The following is a 6,105-nucleotide window of genomic DNA, read 5'->3' on the forward strand; positions in this document are numbered from 1 at the left end:
CAATTCAGTCAAACAGGTGGCTTTGCTAAAAACACACTTTGACACTTTCTGCCGGTGTCCGTAATCTCGTTCTGAAAACGCACGGGCATCAGGCCAGAACGACCAGAACAGTTTCAAGTGTGAATTTTGTAAGATACCATAAAGTAAACATACTCACTGAGGTCCACACAAACACATACCGGGACGTAAAATGCCACTTGTTTGCAGACAAGGGGCAACGGATCTAAGCTTAAATCATCGTCTCTTGTTGCAGATGATCTTTCTAAACCGCGTTACAGAAACAGCATTTTATTACCAGCCAGATTCCTCCCCAACCACTGAACTTTATCAGTAGAGTCAGACATGTTTGTTTTTATGAGTAGGCTGAAACCACAGTATAACTCGTAACCGCTGAAGCCACTGAAGCCACAGTTAACCCACTCCCTCGTTCCTTCACTACTCGCCAGACTTAACCAATATCATTATATTCTGCCCAGAAATCGATAGCACCGAATTGTCTTGCCCGTATTGTGTTGTGTTGTATTGTTCATGTCGTCTGCGCCCCAATTCCGTGATTTGACAATGGAAGGATCAACAAATCAAAATGAGAGAATTACCAAAGCGTTACCGGTTGCGGTATCCAACTTTCCTACCACCGATTATTATCCTATTACGTTTTCCAATCTGTGACACGCACGGAACAACCATAATGGAAATTTGAAATACAAATCACAATCACGAAAGCCTTGATATTTTGTAGCGGATATCCGACTGAATCATCCCTGCAGAGTTCTATGACTCTATGAATGAACAACAGTTTTACCAAATAATAATGCCCTCGAAAATTCACCTCGATAATTTTAGCGAATCTTCACCAGAGAGAATTTTGACTGTGGTTTACATTATGCCTGCGATGCTGTCAGTTATTGACCTTGTTATTGGCCCCGTGTACGTTTGACATCAACCGCGCGAGTGTTGGCAAACGTGATCAGCAATTGTAATAGCAATAAATAGCCTTAGAGATTAATTCGAGATTAGCGGTGGGCGCGCGTCTTACCGTAACTCCGCAAAACCCCAGCTTAGCCGCGGTCAGGACCGCGGTTAAAATAAAAAGCCGATTTGCCTTGCTAACCCAGCCAGGATTACAGTGATCGCGAGATTGACCCGAAATGGTTCTAATCCATATCCTTGGCGAGTAATTAAGACGTTGTAACTTGTAAAAATGTTACAAGGTACAAAACGAGATTAGCTATAAGTCAATTAAAAGAAGCAAACAAGCAAACGAAATAAAATAACATTGACTGAAGAGTCGATTGTTGACGCAACTGATTCATATCGATCGCATGCTCTGAATGCATGCGTGCGACCTCGGACAGTTCTAACCAGGAACAGTAAGTAGCTTTCGCTAACCTCGTAACATTGTGACAAGCCGGCCCAGTCAGAATCAATAAGAATCAGTACTACTAATCTGAAAAGCAATGATTTTTAAAGTTGTCATTTTCGTAATTGATGTTTCTGCCGTCCAATGTTCGTTGCTGAGCCTTTGGGCAGGGCCCTCTGAGCCGGAGGTCCGGTCCATGCCAGTGAGCCATCGGTTTCCTGAGAGACCAATTCTAAACGAAGGAACTTTACTGTCACTTTGCTTGTTAGACTTTTGATACTTTTTGTTGTTGTTGTTGTTACTGAAGGGGGTTGGACTTCTTTTCAAGGACCTTCGGGGTGGTTTAGCAACAAGCTGTGTGTTATGAGTACCTTGAACTCAATGGCCGGTTAGGTATTTCAAGAAAGCGTTCTTTTTATAGTTCATAGGCCAGGGGCCAAATAGGTCAAGCAAACTTTCTGTCTCCTGTTTTTCCTCCGTTTTGCGTTAAGTATTAATCCGGATTTCCTTATTCAATTTTAACGTCCCATCAACGCGCCAGTGACCTCGCGTGCCGGGGAGGCGCGGGTACTCCCCAGCTTTTTGCTGAAAGAGTGCCGCGCGTTTATAGAAAACCTTATACTTTTTTAGACCAAAGTAAGCAATGTTTGAGACCTTATCTCAGGCCTCAACAATTACGGCATGAATTTGCTTAAAAAGTTAGAATGGATTCAAATTTTCCAAATTTAATGGAGGCTTAATTATAGAAACATCGAAACATCATACCCAATTCTAAAGTGCAAAACTGATACCTCGTCTCGGACCAACCGGTCAATAGTTACACCCAATTCCGATCAAAGCGGCTCAAAACCCGGCTCAAAAACCATACTCTTTGACACATACCTATTTTTGACATATATCTTATCTAGACGAGGAACCCCGGGCTTTACATGCTTTTCCATCAGCTAGTGCGGGCATTTACATTTGTGGGTGGTTTAAATCTGTAACATGCAGACAGGAAATCTAATTTATCTCTCTTATACCCTTGTGTTTATCAACTAAGCATTCATCAAGTGAAAACAAGACGTTTTTAAACGGTCTGTGTGTCATCCATCTTCAAACTCTCGATCAGGGAGGAGACATGAAAACTGACAAACAGAACCCGTTTGTGGCCAGAGATTTTTGTGGTAAAGATCAGAATACACAGGGCTGATATGCGTTCAGGCCGCCGACTAGGATATGGAAAACATACTGGAACGAAAGTCCGTATTAAATAAATCAGCAACTGCCATAACTAAATGGGTATAGTGAAACTGCTTGTACAAGCATAGTAATTTCTGGAGATGGAGCAAAAGAAATACTTGAGGGCGTGAGTGATCTTGAGGGCTTTGTATGCAGATCATGTAATTTCATTAACAAAACCGTCGTAATTGAAGATCTAGAACACGAACTGCTCTGTATAAAGATGATATGATATATTAGCAGAAAATAACACACTTACAATACTTTGTCATCAGTTGGGAGCGCGAAGGCGTGGATTGCAGCAACTTTAGTCCACACTACGCCAGGGAAATTTGAAAATGCAGCTTTATTTCTACGGTTAGGCCTACCGTCCACACTAATCACGGTCTCCAAAACTGAGCTTTTCACAAAGGTTCTTCAAACCGGAGAAACTTGAAAACGCTGGCTTTGCGTTTTAATAAGTGTGGACGGAAAAATCGGAAAACATATTTTGAAAACGGAGCTTTTAGATGACATTACGATAAACATGTGATTTCCATGCCCGGATTTTCCTCAAACACAAATCCAAAATGACCGGTGATAGGAAATAGCAAATTTCTTCCGCAGCGTGGACGGGGCGTTCAAGTATGCATGGTCTTCCAATTTCATCAAATTTTAACGATGTGGCCGTGTATTTTTAACACCTGTTGATGGAAATGTTTTGAGCACCACTTTCAATAACAGTCAGTGCTTTTTTGTCTCGTGCCATCTGCCTTGTAACACGAACAATAAATACCAAGTCCAAAGTCCAAGTCCAATAACAAATTGATCAACTTACTCAAATTCATCAAGTCTAAAATCCGCCACAGAATAGCTCAGAATATTTCCTTTAAAGGTATTAGGAAAACAAATACACCATGCGCGCGTCCTCGAAAAGCAGATCAACCAAGATAGCAATTCCCCGGCCAACGCATTTTAGCTGAATGTCATACTGTACTGATTATGTACACATCAAAGGCAACCTCGATTTTAGATTTTAATATAGCTATTTATTATGCACAAATGTTTTCTATCTTAAACATTATCTTAAACCACTATAGAAAGGAATTTCATTATGCAACTAAATTGACTGAAATCAGCCCTGATTCACCAATAAGCATTTGTTGTTAAGTGCGTCCGAGAAAAGCTGTTTCTTAGCAAAGCAAATAGTGCATAGAAATGCAAATGCAAATGTTTCTACCAAAACATAGAATTTGGTATGATTGGAATCACCTGAAATTAACCACTTTCCACGCTTTTGCCAAAACGATACTCTCACTCGATTCATCTTCTCGATCAGAGTTGGACCGTTATTCCGTAGTTTCTTTTCCTAGGTACCTCTGATTTCATGGTAATAATAATAAGCACGGTCATCGTTCCGGTTGCTTGCTTAAACAGTTCATAATATGAGATGTTTTCAGATGTTCCTCTTCAGACAATATCCACGACTTAGCCGGCGTGTGCGTAAATAGACGCCAAAAAAAATTAGGTAACTAACAACAGCCTTTTAGCGCAAAGGTAGCGACAGGCCGTCACCTCACATCTGCCAGCAGTTCTTCCGGCAGCCAGTAACAATACAAGAAGCGTCCTAGGTGGTTTAAAATCAAAGGAAACTACTATTTTTATTTGTTGGGAGAAATCCTGGTTTTTTGACAAAGCAGCATTTATGCGACTTGAGCTAATACCTTATATATAACTGGTTGGAGTCAATGATGGTAATTAATGGTAATTAATCGTAATTATAATTTAATTTATGAACGTAAGCAGGATTACTATAGGAAATCATATTTTATTAGGACTGCTGAACTGTGGGACTCGTTGTTATCCAGTATTAAAGCAATTAATTCATTCACTACGTTTAAGACCAGCTTAATTAACATTTATTTATCAAAGTGAGGAATTTATAGTCCTACTGACTAGAAACTAAAAAGGTTTGATACTTATACAATAATTAACCGGTATTTGTCACATTTATTTTTGCTTGTATTTATTTTTAGTGTATATATTAAGTGTATGTTGAGTTTATTAGGGGTTTAGATAGCAATTGGGGCGCTAGTTCTGTTTCATTCCCCCGTCCATCCCGTACTATTTTGAATTTATTTATTTGTCTATTTCAAGTTGGTTGTTTGCCTATTTGAATGCATTTGTTCTTGTGTTTTGGTGGCGAATTCAATATAATAAAATAACGTACCGATTTACCATTTCGAAGAAAAAGAAAAAGTTATATATTTCTTCTGCGTAAGAAAATTTCAAGAAAAAAAATTTAAAACGGCTCTCTGTGGAGCCCTCTAAACAGCTCTTTTCAGAGCCACCACAAAAACAAGTCTTCGTTGGCTTTAGTCCTTTTGTCGTTGTTTTGTTGGTGGGAAATTGGAAATGGAAGTAATATCCATGTCATAGATTTCCACGATACATATTTAACCTATAATGATGTGATAGGGCTTTTTCAAAGAAGAATGCCTGGAACCCTCATATCATTTGACTTAAAGTCCGTTTTGGCAAGGCAAACGTTAGAAAGAGTAGCCTACAAGACTTGACACTTTTTGGAATATTTTCTCGTTAGTACTCTTGCCCGGATCATTACCTTGCGAGCAGCATTATTCTCAGTCGGGAAGAAGGCTTTCTCTTCTAGGAAGTTTGCTGGAGACTCTCCTCGCAGGCCGCTAGGGTACCGAATCATGAGCGTTTTGACAGAAAAACGTCCGAAACTGGGAGTGCAGCAACCTTAACCCCGTCCGACCCCAGGCTGTACGTCTATGAGCAAGGATCTGTTTAGTTTTCTTGACTGCCAGTCCAACAAGATCAGAAAGGAGATTTACGTAGCTGAAAGCCTTGATTGTAGACAGAAATAGAAATCTTCCATATTTTTGTGATGGTCTGTGCATCATCTCGGTTAAAGAAACAGAACTTTGACTTTATCTTCCAAAAATAGCAACCATACTGGGAGGCCGCCCTCTTATCACGCCCTTTTGGTCCGCCCCGCTTTCCTCTACAGATACCGCCGGGATAATATGCTATCAGATGGAGTCTCTGTTTAAATCATTTGTCTCTACGATCATCAAAAAGAGAGCTCTGGAAAAAAGGTCAAGAATTCTAATGATAAGAGAAAGAAGGCGGTTAACAAACCGTTTTTCATCAATCAGTTACTTGCTGTTTCGCACATGTATTGTAACTGAGGCAACTATAAACATGAAGGTTAGACGGAAACAAACTGTTTCTCGGGTTGTTGATGAGCAGAATGGTCTTGTAAATTCAGTATGCGACGAATACGCCCCGGATGTTTAAAAACCCGGCTAGAAAAATTTGTCTACGTAGGATAAACACACCCCCTATTATCATTCAACCCAACACGATTCAGCCCAACACATAAACTAAATGTGATAATTTCATCTAACTAGTCTCTATGACTTGAAATGAAGTGATGGCAGTATTTCTTGAGGGAATATCACCAGTTATGATACAATTGCATGTAAAAGGTAATTAAGAACACCTCAGTTTTTATCCTC

This window comes from Orbicella franksi, chromosome 2 (genome assembly GCF_964199315.1).
Source record: "Orbicella franksi chromosome 2, jaOrbFran1.1, whole genome shotgun sequence".
Taxonomy (NCBI): Eukaryota; Metazoa; Cnidaria; class Anthozoa; order Scleractinia; family Merulinidae; genus Orbicella; species Orbicella franksi.